Genomic DNA, 16,152 nt, shown 5'->3' with positions numbered 1-16,152 from the left:
CTTTCACCCACAGAATTGGCCCTCCTGGAGAAAGGCTTGAAGTACTCCCCCACAGCCCCACCTAATATGTTTGACCTCTTTGTTGAACTCAATCGGTTCATCAGAGGTCTTTGTCGAAAGAGATATTTTGCTCGCCAAATCCTTAACAAAAATCGGGATGAGGCAGCAGCCATAATCCTCGATCAAGGTGATGCACCAGCACTTGCAGCCTTGACAGAGTTATTAGAAGAAATAGGTACCACTTCACCAACCCCTAAAAAAATCTACGATATTTCCAAAGACAAATTTAAACTAAAATCTGATTTTTATCCCCTGAAGTCGAAAGGGTCGAGTGTGGAGTCATTTTACAAAACCACCCTGAGTGACCTCAAAAATATGTGCCAAAATATCGATCCCAAACTAGAACTCAAAAAGTCAAATTTGAAAAAGAATGAACAACAGGCCCTCAAAAAATTGATGAAGGATACAACAACTATAATAAGAGAGGCCGACAAAGGAGGGGGAATTGTTATTCAGGACCGCCAGGATTATATCCTGGAGGCCAACAGACAGCTAAAAGATACATCTTTCTATACTGTACTTGCAAAAGACCCAACTAAGATCTTTAGCGCCTCTCTTTTCGAATTACTTAAATCTGCATTCAATGACGGGGTCATCTCCAGGGAGGAACTCCGTTTTCTCTACTGTGAACACCCCCTCATTCCAATCTACTATCACCTCCCTAAGATACACAAATCCCTCACTTCACCCCCTGGTCGACCCATTATCTCTGGTATCCAATCTCTTTCTTCCAACCTTTCTTTTTATGTTGATTCTTTTTTACAGCCCAGGGTGTCCTCCCTCAGGTCCCACATCAAAGATACCATCCACTTTTTACAGTTGATTCAAAATATAGAATGGAAAACTTCCTACTTATTTCTTACTTTAGATGTTGCGAGTCTTTACTCGAACATCCCCCACAATCTCGGAAGAGACGTAATAGCGAGAATACTTTTACTTGATGGGGACCTGGGGGATAGACACCAACGCTTCCTCACAGACTCCATTAGCTATATCCTTGAGCACAATTATTTTTTATTTCAGGAGACTTTCTTTTTACAGGTGATGGGAACGGCCATGGGGACCAGGTTCGCCCCGAGCTATGCCAACCTCTATATGGGGGAGGTAGAACAACATCTTATCTGGGATAGTCCCTACGGGGCGAACCTGGTACTCTATGGCCGTTACATTGACGATCTTTTTATTATTTGGGATGGGACCCCTTCTTTAGCACTTTCCTTTGTCGCACACCTTAACACCAACACATATAATCTAACCTTTACTCATCACTTAGATGCAAAGCGGATTTCCTTCCTGGATGTGACCCTTGAAGCAGTTGGTGACAAAATCGCCACCTCCAACTTCACAAAGGAAGTTGGAACCAATTCATACCTGCATTACAGCAGTGCTCATTACCCGCCCTGGAAAAAAGGCATTCCAAAGGGCCAGTTCCTAAGACTCTATAGGAACTGTTCTGACATCAGCACCTTTGGCCAACAAGCTGAAGATATGAAGGAGTCTTTTCTACAAAGAGGATACCCAAAGGACCTTGTTGAACAGGCCCTCTGTGAGGTAACATCCCTCAATAGAAAAGATCTCCTGACATATCAAAATAAAAAACAAAATGATACATACACTGACTCCAAACAAATTATGTTTATTTCAACATTTAATACTCATTCCAATAAAATTCGAAACATCATAGACAAAAACTTTAATATTCTTAAACAAGATCCGTTACTTGTAGATTTGTTACCACAAAATCCCCGACACATTTTTAAGAAAAATAAAACATTAAAAAATATGTTAGCTCCCAGTTTTCTGAGGCCAATTAAAAATTCTACTAAAGAAACTCTTTCTAACACCTGGTTAAAAGAAAAACCCAACGGCTTTTTCAAGTGTGGAGGCAATCGTTGTATAACTTGTGATCATATCCCCAGAAGATCCACCCATGAAATAACAAACAAAGAAGGTAAAATTTATAAAATTAATTCTTTTATTAATTGCAACACCAAATATATAATTTACTTCCTACAGTGTCCATGTGGTCTCGGCTATGTAGGCCGAACCACCCGGACTATCAAAATACGTTTCTTAGAGCACCGCCGCAACATTTGCAAAAAACTTGTGACACACAGTGTACCTCGGCACTTTGCTGAAGTACATGCAGGAGACCCTAGAGGACTAAGCCTTGTAGGCCTAGAATCAGTACCAGCCACTGCCCGAGGCGGCGATAGATTTAAAAAGCTCAGCAAACAAGAAGTATTTTGGATGTTTCAGTTACACACAATTTATCCCGAGGGCCTTAATGAAGCCGTTGAGCTTAACTCTGTACTTTAACTTTTTTTCACTTCCCCCTCCTTGTTTTCTTCTCTCCCTCCACTTCATCCCCCTCGCCCCTCCATTTTCTTGCTAGTAAATAATTATGTGACCTAAGAACCATTTACCCCTTTTATTTGGATTCATCCCTTTACCATCAATGCATGCCATATATGGATAAATGCATTACACAATAATACCATACACCAGGCACATCTCTACTTGGATTCATTCCTTCACTATATAACAAGCGTCATATATAATGCACTATGCAGAAACAAAGTGCACTAATACATTATTAACATGCTTCATTTATACTTAACATTCTTTTTGAAAAATATAACACAGTATATTTTACTATAATGAACACTTCACACATACATATCACTATATATTGATTCAATTGTAATAATAATATAAAAAAAAAAAAAAAAAAAAAAAAAAGCCTCTATCTAAGCCTCATATTGTCTGTCTGTTATCTATTAATTGATATCCAAAATATATCACCACGATTTATAGAGTTTTGTGTATGATTTTTCTTATATAGCTTTGCATATAACTGTTAGGATTAATATCTAATGCTATAATAAACTCTTTCTGTTAAATTATATACCTCTATGATAGATTAATTCTGTATCTGAATATTGTGTCTGTACACAATTGATCCCAATGTTTTGTATAAATTGTGAATACCAACTACCATCAACAATTCTAATTTCCTATGGATGCTGGCTGTTAAACATTGAAGCAGTTTTCCTTATGCTTTATATAATGTATGTCTAACAGCCAACAACAAAGCTATGTTAATTCCATATAAATATTTACTTCCGGTTTTTTTCAGTGGAACATACATCCGTGCATGCCTAACTATGTTGACCTAGGCACTTATTAGATGTTGCCTCTTTTCCTAATGACGGGGAGGGCTTTTTCTGTTACACCCGGCCAGTTCCCTTCTTTATTATATGTTACACGGATATAACCAGCCTTTCCCCCAAAAATATCCTCATTATATCTTACCCAGCGCACGTATAAATGTATTTATAAATCTAGACCAAGCCATTTGACTATTAAAGAACGCAGTATGAGACAGCGCTATGCGTCTCACCTGCGTTCCACTGCAAAATCCGGAAGTACACAGCCGGAAGTCGGAAGACGCCGGCTGTATTATCATCTGTCAGAAAGTTTAAACGTACTGTTTGCGGTTTAGTACCGCTCGTTTTTTATTGTAATACACTGTTTATAAATGCACTCTGTCTCCTGCTCACAGTAAGCCTATTATATAATTGTTTTATATTTGTGAATAAATTTATGATGTTTACACATGTGCACCTGCTTTACCAATTAATATGGGTATATATACCCCTACTCCCAGCCTGTCAAGCTACCTTGAAAAAGCTGCTCCTAAGCAGTGAAACGCGTTGGCCAGGCTACCCAGCCACCCACCCTTCCATTCTGCTGCAAATCCAGACACCACCTTGGCACAGGAAAAGACACCATTGCTTTACTTCTTTTCCAGAGGAAAACCAGACCTGGGACTTTATTCACCTGCCTACATCTTGGAGTACCCACGTCTAAAGGAACGCCACCTTTTAAGGTACCCACACCTGGTTCAAAGCAGAACCCACATCACAGAGAATCCATACTGGGGACTTTTCCATCTCAAGTTCCTATTGGAGGACACTCTGCAAAAAGGCTAATGTCCCAGGGTCAAAGAGGATACAATATTTGCTCATCTACCTCATTCCCTTTTGCCAATTGATCAGGTGACATTACTTAGTTCTGGACGCAGCTTTTTCAATATCCCATTTTTTACCATTCTCAACCCTTTCCCCCGTGCAATTGCATAGATTATTAGTACACATGTATGTTTTAATAAATTAATATTGTACTTTTTAACCTATTATTGTTTCTGTCATCAATTTTGCGCAATCTCCTCCACCCCTTTTTTTCATGCAACATTTTAGTATTTTAGATACTAATCCCAAGGCAAGAGAGATAAAATGTACTTAAATCGCCTTAGAAACATCAAATCTGAAAGTGAGACACGTTTTGTATTAAATTAAAATTTGTCTCATGTGACATTTCAAATCAACAGTTTATAAATGGCTCAGAAATTGAAATAAGGTCAGCAAGTAAAATCTGTGTGTTGCATATAAGTGTATTTTAAGGTGATATGGTAATTAGTGGCTTAGTGAAGACCAGTGATCAAAGCTTTGCAATTTAAATTCTGTACAGTTTGTAATTATTAAAAGTGTTATTAATGCGAAAAATCACCATGTTGCTTATATTTAAAATACACAAAAATCACAAGCAGTAAAAAAATACTTTTATAGATATTGGGGAGAAATATTACTAATATAAATTGTAAAATCAGTAATATATATCAGCCAACTTTCAGGTTACTGAGGGCCTTATTCTGGTTCACTTCGAGGGCAGTATTCAATGCTCTAGATTCACCGCTTTTTTCGGTGAATCGGGCTCTCTCTGCGGTGAGAAGGATTGGAGTGGTGCGCTATCAACAGCAGCTGGCACTGGGTTGTCAAACCCAAAATAATAAAGTTAAAAAACAAGAGAATGTACCAGCGCTGGCTGTTCCAATGATATAGACAAGACGGTTCTCAATAAAATATAATTTAATAATATATACCGATGTACATCTATCACAAATATAAAAAATCAACAAAGAAATACATCAAAAATTGAGCAATAATAGTATAATATCACAGGGATATATATTAGATTGTTGAGATCTCCATGTTAAATGGCTTTATTTAAGATGACCAGTTTTCTGGTGGAGTTTGTATGTCCAAAAGGAGTGACCAACGATTGTCCTTGGTTTCCCTATAATTTCAAGGGCTCAAGTCTCCCTATTTGGCGTATTTGTCTTCCTTTGTAAACTGGATTTAATTAGGAATAATGTAGATATCCCAGATTTGAAAGTCCAGATGAATCAGGAAAGATAGACGTCAGTGGGAGAAGGGACAGGTCAAGCTGGATGGATACAGGAACAGCAGTAGTAAGCTCAACGCGTTTCGTGACTCCTGAGGAAGCCGGAAATACAATATCCGGGGAAACGCATTGAGCGTACTACTGCTGTTCCTGTATCCATCCAGCGTGACCTGTCCCTTCTCCAACTGACGTCCATCTTTCCTGATTCATCTGGACTTTCAAATCTGGGATATCTGCATTATTCCTAATTAAATCCAGTTTACAAAGGAATACAAATACGCCAAATAGGGAGACTTGAGCACTTGAAATTATAGGGCAACCAAGGACAATCGTTGGTCACTCCTTCTGGACATACAAACTCCACCAGAAAACCTAATGGATGGTAATATACCAATTAACATCATCTTAATTAAAGCCATTTAACATGGAGATCTCAACAATCTAATATACTTTATATCCCTGTGATATTATACTATTATTGCTCATTTTTTTTATGTATTTCATTGTTGATTTTTTTATATTTGTGATAGATGTACATCAGTATATATTATTAAATTATATTTTATTGAGAACCGTCTTGTCTATATCATTGGAACAGCCAGCGCTGGCACATTCTCTTGTTTTTTCTCTCTGCGGTGAATCTTTTCGCTGAAAATCTGCTAGGATGGAGAACTGCTTTCAGCATGATTTTCGCCATGATTCACTGTTTTGCATTCGACATCTTTTTAAGGTGAACTGGAATGTGTTCTTTTAAAATAATTTTTTTAATTTTATTATGTGCAGGGGCATGCTATTTGGATCCATTTCTTTAATTTTAAAAAAAAATGTTGACATGACGTCAGCAGGGGGCTGCTTATTAGATATTCACTGCACTGGTCCCGCTCATTACATATGCACGAGCGGGACCAGCGCGGCGCTCCCTCCACCTCCCGTCTGCCCTGTCTCCCGGGTCGGCAGCTTTTGCTGCCTGTGTCCCCGCCAGCCCTCCTTCTCCCCCACACAGCATCCAGCGCAGGCAGGGAGGCTTCCATCTCCCTGCCTTTCGCCGCCCCCCTGGCTCCCTGCAGCATTCACCGGGGGAATTAAAATTCATCGTCAGGGGCAGCGAGCCCCTGATGCATTGAATAGGGGGAGAGGGAGGGCTGGCAGCGAATGCTCCAGCATTCCGGATGCCGGTGAATGTGCAGCAAATCTTAAATAGGATTCGCTGCACATAGTGAAAATTGAATATTGGCCTGAGAGGCAAATTGCTTCTCAAACCGACAACACCATGTGCATTGCAGGTGAGATTTCGATTTGGGTGAGATATTTTGTTTCTGTGCAGGGAAAATACTGGCTGCTTTATTTAAAATTTAAAACCCCACCCAAATCTAATTCTCTCTGCACATGTTATATTTGCCCCACCTGCAGTGCACATGGTTTTGTTCATTTGAGTAGGAGTGAACCAGAATAAGGCCCTTAGTGCTGGCCTTAATGCTTTCAGTAGATGAGGCCAAATATATATATGAACATATATTGTTTAGATGTTATTACTATATATTAGTAATTAGTAATAGTTTGTGAGGCTGAGAAAAAAAAGACAATTGTCCATCGAGTTTAACGTATAATTAAATATATATAACTTAACTGAGTCATTTTAAGATAGACAACCCCTTAATAAGAGGCCAATATATCACTTACCGGCCCCTATGCATACTCCTCAAAGTAAACAGAGCTCCTGCAAGTTCCCTATACTGACCCCTGATATATTTGTAGATATTGATCATGTGCCCTTGTAAACGCCTTTTCTCCAATGTACACATACCCAACCTGGATAACCTCGTAGCTCAAGGACTGTAGACGACCCCTGATCAATTTAGTTTTCTGTCTGTGTACCTTTTCCAATGAAATAATATCTTTTTAATGGTGTGGTGCCCAGAACTGTACACTGAATTCCAGGTGGTGTTGAGAGGGGGTGGGGTAATATTTACCCAGACCCGGGTCTGCTGGAGGGGTCTGGGTCCCGCTCTCTCCTCTCCCATTACAGGAAGCCCAGCAGTGGGGAGAGAGATGACAGACTGCCACCAGATCACATAGCGATAGCACATGCTTGCTTCTGGAGCTCAAGGGGCTTCCTCCTCCCAATAATTTTTCTTAATTGACATTCCTTTTTGTATTTGCTTCAAGATACATTGTAAAACAGGACAGTATGAAAATAATACAATATGGTAGACAACAAATGTAACAAATAGAATGACAACACACAACACAGCCACTGATACAAGGGCTGCAAAGGAAAGATTTGGTGAAAGTGGAAACCTATTAGCATTTGCAGATAAAAGATCTACTGTAGGTCATCTGAAGAAATAAAGAACACAAAAAAGGACTGGGGTATGGGGACAGCGAGCCCAAGGAGGACGTGTAAATTGTATCTGATGTCCAAGAGAAGTAAGCAATAAAGACAAGAGGACCTTGCTCATGAAGCATACAGTCTAAAGGGTAGGAAAAAAGACACATGAAAGATGGAAGTCCATTTACCATTAATGGTATATTCAATGCGATCTGGACATGACGCCGCTAAATTGCATTACAAAATGCAATTACAACAGCAGCATGTATAATCAGGCACTCTCAGTGAACCATCCAGAACTACATCTTTGGTGTGTAGACTATGGGGCTATATTGGGCTACCACTATTTTCGGATGGTGGTAGCTGAAGGGGCTGATTACTGGAATGCTTTTACATTCCAGAAATTGGTACAACTGGCAGCATCACATCCCCTGCAGCTGCCTGTAGAAATGGAGGGATCTGCTGTGATCCCTTCTACAAACATACAGGGGATAATTAATATTTGCAGGTAATCCAAAAAAGATTGAGTGGAAATGTAAAATGTCAAATGGGCCCCAGAAGGAGTGAGACAATGTAAAGGGAGGCAAGGGCAGGGGAGGAAGATTTGGAGGATGTGTTTAGATTATATGGGGACATAGGGGGTTATTTTGGTTCACTCTTTTTGACAAAATCCTTCTTAGATGGACAAAACCATGTGCACTGCAGGGGGGGCAGATATAATATGTGGAGAGATAATAAGATTTGGGTAAGATATTTTATTTCTGTGCAGGGAAAATACTGACTGATTTATTTTTACACTGCAATATAGATCTCACTTTGTAGTAAAACCCCACCCAAATCTAATTCTATCCCCACCTGCAGTGCACATGGTTTTGTCCATCTAAGAAGCATTTTGTCAGAAAGAGTGAACCAAAATAACACCCATAGTTATGTGGTGAAAGGGTATGCCTTTATGGACAGATGGGGTTTCAGTGTATGCTTGGAGCAATAAAGTCTGGAGGATAGTCTAATTAGGCAAGTGTTCTCAACCTCGGCCCTTAAGTACCCCCAACAGTTCACGTTTTCCAGTTCACCCGGCGGATGCACAGACGCACTCATTACTCACTGACACATTTTGAAATATCCACAGATGGAGCTAATTATTTCACTTGTGATTTTGGACCAGATGCACTAAGCTTCAAAAGTGATAAAATGGAGAGTGATAAAAAACCAACCAATCTGCTCCTACCTGATATTTTTCAAACAAAGTCTGTAACATGGCAGGTAGAATTTGATTGGATGACTGTTTATCACTCCATTTTATCACTTTTGAAGCTTAGTGCATCTGTCCCTCTGTGTGGAGACATGGGAAATGTGCACTGTTGGGGGTACTTGAGGACCGAGATTGAGAACCACTGCTCTAAGGCAATAAAAGGGATTGTTCCAAAAGCGGGGATCAACACGGAAGAGATTTGGGATTCTGGAGTGAGATGTGGAAACCATAGGGAAGAAAATTGGGTGGTCAATAAAAGATAGATAGATAGAACCATTATCTTGCCTGGGGCCCAATGTGGTATTAATTCACTTTTAAGCATGGTTGCCTACCTGACCCTCTTCTTCAGGGAGAAAATGCTCTGTTCCTGGACTCCCCTGGTAATGTATGATATCCATCACCTGTGGGGAGCTAGGTAATTGATAAGAATGGTGTTTCACCACAAGTGATGGCAATCATACATTACCAGGGAAGTCCAGGAACAGAGCATTGTCTCCCTGAAGGAGAGGGTCAGGTAGGTAACCCTGCTTTTAAACCAAGCAACAACATGAGCGTACAGAGATCTGTCCAATTTTTGAAAGATCTCCATCACCAAGGACTTGACCTGGTAATGATGATGACTACTTTCTAAAATGACTTCATAGGTGTAGTGAGACCACATAAAGGCAGCCGATACTCAGATCTATTTTCAAGCAGATACAGCCCAATTAGAATATAACTCTGAGTACCTCCATAATGTTCATAACCTTGTGCTGCCTGAAATCTATTAAATGTTTTTTTTTTTCTATCTGTTAAAGTGTTGTGAGAATGGTATAAGCTTTAATATAATTGTTGATCTGTATTCATACATAAACAATATTGGAAATACCTGTGAATATTGCTGATTGTCAAGCCAGGAATACAGCCAGATAAATGCAAGGCCAGGAAAATATATTATAGTTAAGACAGGCCATTAAATACAACAACATGATATACAGGGATATATAACAGCAAACACTTTACAGAGAGGAATAGAGATAGCAGCAGTTCCCAGATCATTGTGAATTTATAATGGTGTATCTTTTAGTTATTTCCGCTCAGAAATAATTTTGACTCTTATTGTTTCTCCTGAGCATTATGAAACACTGTTACGTAGATTAATGTTTAAATTAAATAAAGCTAAATGTATTTAGTGTACTAGAGAAATAGGAATTGTTAATAATACCCAGTGAATTGTTATAAGGTTAAAGAGGGGACAGACAAGCTGAGAGTAGAAGGTCAAACCTGACAGACCATCAGTATGATACGATTGGGAGCAGCTGTTTATGATATGCCTGCAGAGAAAGGTAATGCGATTGGTAATAACTCATATTTCAGAACAACATAGTAAAAGAAAAAGATACATCCTGACACTAGAAGAAATGTTATACAAAAACCACTAAAGCTAAAGAATATATTGTAATGAAAAATGGATTTCTTTGTTGAAAATGAATCTTACCCAAAATATTGTTTTGGCTAAAGTTTATTACATTGAGCTTACTTACATACAAAAAGTTTTTGTACACGAGTTGGTCTCCTAATGCCTCAGGCATCCTTTGTGCTGCTCTGCTTTGTGCTGCTGTTAGTTAGCTGTTTCAGACAGGGACGTGCAGTCAGGGGGAGGTGCCTCCCCTGTCATAGATGATAAAAAAATAAATACAAACATGATACTTATAAAACATACTGTGTTCTAAATATCTTATTGATTTTTTTTAAATTATTTGTGTGTGGGGGACACTATGGGTTGGCTGGGCGACAGCGGGAGCTGTGCCTCCCGCTGCCAATTGTAAACTGATGGAGCAAGGGGGGCAGGGCTAAGCTGTGGGCAGAATCAGAGGCTGCAAACCCCATTGAAAATCAATGGGGAAGAGGCACCTGTCCCTCTGCCTCAGTGACAGGGACACACACCCCTCTCACTGAGACAGATGTGATAGGACAGCGGATCAGTCTGTCACACACATACAGACTGATCTGCTGTCCTGCTCAGTGTTAGTCTGACACTGACAGCCTGCTCATCAGTACAAATTTGATGAGCAGGCTGGCAGAGGTGCAGGGCAGGCTTGCGAGGACCTGTAGTCCCACTGTAAAGGACAATATTATTATTTTGAACCTGCTATCAACCCCGCACCCACCGCCCAGGGGTATGGGGGATAGCCCCAGGCTTCAGCCCAAGCCTGGGGTGCACTGGAGAGGTGCAATGGAGACTCCTTTATAGGGGGGTCCCAACCACCTCAATAACTCCTGGTCTGAGCTGACAAGTTAGGGTGGGTAAGGTTTTGGCCACAGAACCCCGTCATGTGTGTCCCCTGGCTATGGCATTACACCCCCTGCTAGTGGAGCCTGGCGCTGGTTCTTGAAATATGGTGGACCCCTACTTATTTTGTCCCTATATTTTGAGAACCAGAGCGAGCTCAAAAGCCTGGTGCTTGTTTCTAAAATACGGGGGACTCATACTTACTTTGTTCCCCATATTTTAGGAACCAGGGCTAGCTCCAAATAGGATGGGTGGTGGATGTGGGTGCCTCACCAACCTCTCCACACATTACTGGTTTCAAAACTGTTTTTAGAACTCAATAGTGCCTTGTAACCTTCTTAAGGAAGTAGCATATACTGTACAACGCAGTGGTCAGGATAAAAAGTCTGTCCTTATCAGCTGTCACAGGGACAGCATAAATGTACAGTACCTGTTCATGGATGTGGAACAGCAGGGTGTGGAATCAGCGTTTATTTTGTCAGGGATTTTCAATTTAGTTTTAGTCTTAGTCACTTTCCTAAAATTTGACGAAATTAAACGTCACATTTTAGTCAAATTTTAATGTTGTCTTCATCAAGTTTTAGTCAATGGATCTTGACAAACATTTTTGTCTAGTTTTAGTCATTGAGTTAGTCATAGTTGTGCAGTTTATTGATACTGTCATTGATTTTGCTGAAGATCATTTCTATATCATTCCCTTGAATACTTTGTTTACCTTTCACGTGTTTCAGGTATCAAACACGTGCAACACAATTGCTATTTCCGTCACAGCCGGTCACTTATTTTCGGCAAATATCAATTCAATAATACAATGTTTTTTTTTAATTAACAATTTTAATTTACATTATTATAAAAAAAATACAACCTGCCTGATACAAGTAGGTAGTACAGTACTAGTCTACTGCAAAATAAAATGAAGCTGTAAGTATGCATATTATAATATATACAGTAGCTATTTTTTTTTTAATGCAATATATTTTTACTGAATGAAGTTACAAACAACATCACAGTGAAACAATACAATATGTAAGTTGAGCAAATAGTAGTTGGTTACCTAAGTAGAATGTCACTGTTAGCCATAAAAATGTGATGCAATATTTGAGAATATTCATCAGATAGCACATTAGCATGGTATATACATCTTTCTTACAATACGGGTGCACATTGCTGACAAAGTAGTAGTAGTAGTACGTTTATTTATAAGGCGCCACAAAGTGTCCGCAGCGCCGTACATAGCAAACAAAAAAAACAAATTACAAGGTAACGTACAGGGTGTGTTGAAAGATACAGTATAAATAGGGGTATAGCTGGTAGAACTAAAATCAGCATCAGTTCAGAAGTAGGTGTCAAAATTGTCAAGGAGACTGAAGATGAAGTAGAGGAAGGGAAGAACAGGACAGGAGGACAGGTGAGGTAATGAGGTAGGGTGAGTACGTGAGGAAGGAGGGCCCTGCTCATAAGAGTTAACATACTAAAAATAGGTGGGTGGACGAACGAAATACAATAGGATAAGTAGGAACGGAGGGGAACGGAGGCAGGATAGGAGGATCAAAAGAGGTTAGGAGGAGGGATAGGCTAGTCGAAAAAAGTGGGTTTTGAGGGAGCGCTTGAAGGAGGTAATGGAATCAGATAGCCTGATGTGTGGCGGGAGGTTGTTCCAGTGCAGGGGGGCAGCGCGAGAGAAGTCTTGGACACGGGAGTGGGAGGAGGTGATTAGGTGAGAGGTCAGTCGGCGGTCAGCGATGGAGCGAAGAGGACGGGAGGGAGTGTGGATAGAGATCAGTGAAGAGAGGTAAGGAGCTGTGGAGGAGGAGAGAGCCTTGTAGGTGGTGGTGAGGAGTTTAAAGAGAACTCGGAAAGGAATGGGGAGCCAGTGAAGAGATAGACAGAGGGGGGAGGCGGAGGTAGAGCGGCGGGAGAGGAAGATGAGCCTAGCAGCAGCGTTAAGAATGGATTGGAGAGGTGCGAGGCGGGTGAGGGGTAGCCCAGAGAGAAGGATGTTGCAGTAGTCAAGGCGGGAGATGACAAGAGAGTGAATGAGAATTTTGGTCGCGTCAGTGGAGAGGAATGGTCTGATGCGTGAGATGTTGCGTAGGTGAAATCGGCAAGACTGTGAGAGAGCACGAATGTGGGGGGTGAAAGAGAGGGAGGAGTCAATGATGACACCGAGGCAGCGCGTTTGGTCGGTGGACGTGATCAGCGGTTTCTTGGGTACACATTAGAATGCCCCATGCCCGTCTCATGCATGCCCCCTTGCTGTGTGCTCCTCCAAGACTATGCAAGTCTCCAACGGCACCTGCATTGAAGACCTGCACGTGCGTGATTATGCAATTATGCACATGCACAGGCTGTCACCATCGGTCCCTGCCTTGTAAATTCAGGCAGGACAGTTGCTCATTACAAAATCCACCTTGTTGCTAAGGTATATATCCAAAGATAGGGAATTGGTTATGGAGAAATCTACTCACCTGTTGTGAGGTATAGCACTTTGAGGTTAGTAATTGCCATTGCTACAATGTATGATTTATTCCAAAAATTATGGCCACTCGATTGCAAATTATTTTGCCCAAACTACTACACCCAGCACAAACAGGTTTTTTTATGAAACAGACAATCAGTACACAATGTTCGGACATTGTTAGCTGCCATAATTAAAACTCATGACTTCTCTGAAAAAGGATATAAAGTAGTAAGTTGTGACACAGACAAAGCGTTCGATAGGGTCTCTTTGACACACCTGACTAGAATTCTGCAAATTCAAGTAGATGTTATATGAACTAGGACTTCTTTACCACAGTGAGACCATCAACATTGCGTCTGATAACAAGGGAGCAATTGATCTGTTTTTCCGCACCAAACATTATGGATGATCCCAACACATTGCTATTAAAATCACTTCATTCCTGAGTTAGTGGAGACAAAGTCTGTTCATGTAGATTACATAGCAAGTGATGATAATGGTTCTGATATGTTAACCAAAGGACTGTCATCACTCCTACTAAATGTGTTCCTTGAAAAATATGTATTGGAATATATTTTATGTTGAATTGTTCTTACTGTTTTACTTCATAACCATATGTTTTTGTTAACAGGAAGGAGTTTATTGAAAAATTAGTTTTTTGATAAAATGTCATTTATGTGATCTGAGACCGCTTTGAGCGAGGGGGAGTGTTGGAGACTTGAGTGCTCTTCAGCTGGTTTCCAGTGTCCATTAGATAGCACTGAGCATGCCCTAGTGAGTCCCCCAGTGTTAGGTCTGTGCAGGAAGGAACCTGATGACTGATGGACAGATTTATTAAGCTTGGTGAAGTGATAAACGGTCTGGTTTTTATCACCGGCCAATCAGCTCCTACCTGTGAAGGTACAGGCTTAGTTTGAAAAATGACAGGTAGGAGCTGATTGGCCAGTGATAAAAACCAGACAGTTTGTGGGAAATTTACTAAGATGATTTTGTAGAAAAAAAATCGTATTTTCCTACGAAAATACGATTTTTTTCGGTGTATTCGTATTTTTGGCATTTACTATGCTAAAAATACAAATATTCGTATTCATATTGATGGGACATTCGTATTTGTATTTACAAGTACGAATGTCTACACCATTGATAGAATACGACAGGAATCACCATTCAAAAGAATGATGGTTCCTGATTCACTAAGCAGACGTATTGAAAATGTAAAACTGTGTAAAACTGTAAAACTGCCACGAATATACCGGAGCGGGTACCAGCAGCCGGGAGCAGCGCGACTTGAAGAGAAGATGCCGGGGTCGTCGCCAGAGGAGCAGGTGAGTAGGATTTCCTTCCCCAGGTACCCCTTTGGATTACAACGAATCCTGGACCCCGGACTCTTCAGCCCTGGAGCCCCGGACCCGGACCAGCCCCGGAACCAAGCCACCGGACCGGACCCAGGGACCTACCAACGGGCTCAAGATAGGTAAGTATCAGTGTGTTTGTGTAATGTATGTATTAAACTTTTATTTTTCTGGGTTGTCAGTGTGTTTATTCAACTATTTCTTGTACTGTGGAACTACAAGACCCAGTGGGCCCTTGAATGCCCCGCATGCTGGGACTTGTGGTTCTCCAAGTCCCAGCATGCGGTGGAGGCTTGCTGGGACTCATAGTTCCACGGTATAAGACAATCGTTTTTAATCTTTTTTTTTTACACCATTTTATCAGCCTGGTGGCCACTGCACAGGGCCACCGGGGACAGCACCAGGCTTCAGCCTGGTCAGGTAAGTTCTGGAGGGGGGGACCCCTTTATTGGGGGGGTCCCCACTCCCCCAGGACCCCTGGCCAGGCTGACTGGTCGGTAGGGTTAATGTTTTGGCCGCGGGACCTTATATAATAAGTGTCCCCCGGCTGTGGCATTACCCTGCTGGCTGGTTGTGCCTGGGGCTGGTTCTTAAAATACGGGGGACCCCTACTGATTTTGTCCCCCGTATTTTGGGAACCAGCCCCAGACCTGGAGCCTGGGGCTGGTTGTTAAAAATCGGGAAACCCCTATTTGTCGGGTTCCCTGATTTTTAATTACCGGCCCCGGCTCTGTCAGCCTGGTGCTGGTTACAGCTGTGTGGGGGGGACCCCACGCCGTTTTTTAAATTTATTTATTTTTATTTCTATTTTTTTTTTACACCTTGCAGCCTGCACGGATCTGACTGATCCGTTCAGACTGCCTGTAGGAATTCGTATTAGCGTCCGTATATACGGCCAGCTAATACAAATGTATATGACTTTGGAGGGTTACAAAGCAGTCGTATATGACTGCTTTGTAAATCCCCCTCTGGAACACGACTTTTCATACGAGGTATACTGTCGTATTCATTCGTACCAAGAATACGAATACAATTATTTGTATTCGTATTCTTAGTAAATTTCCCCCTTTATCACTTCACCAAGCTTAATACATCTGCCCCTAAGTTCCTTCCTCCACTATCTGCGAGAGAAGTGTGGTGTTGCTGAGCAGTAACACTGTGGAGTTGAGCCTGGCGCGA

At 41.1% G+C, this 16,152-nt stretch overlaps 1 long non-coding RNA gene across 1 annotated transcript in view; it reads right to left on the bottom strand.

Moving 5' to 3' along the window:
- Positions 1 to 16,152, bottom strand: part of LOC146026775 (uncharacterized) — a 157,557-nt gene that overhangs the window by 53,872 nt on the left and 87,533 nt on the right. Inside the window, exon 2 of the long non-coding RNA XR_014454538.1 lies at positions 10,412 to 10,538. This is a non-coding gene — a long non-coding RNA (uncharacterized LOC146026775). The remainder of the gene's footprint in view (positions 1 to 10,411; positions 10,539 to 16,152) is intronic.

This window comes from Crinia signifera, chromosome 1 (assembly GCF_055691185.1).
Source record: "Crinia signifera chromosome 1, ASM5569118v1, whole genome shotgun sequence".
Lineage (NCBI taxonomy): Eukaryota > Metazoa > Chordata > Amphibia > Anura > Myobatrachidae > Crinia > Crinia signifera.
The sequence above is the reverse complement of the archived record's forward strand: the minus strand, read 5'-3'. Positions and strand labels throughout refer to the sequence as shown.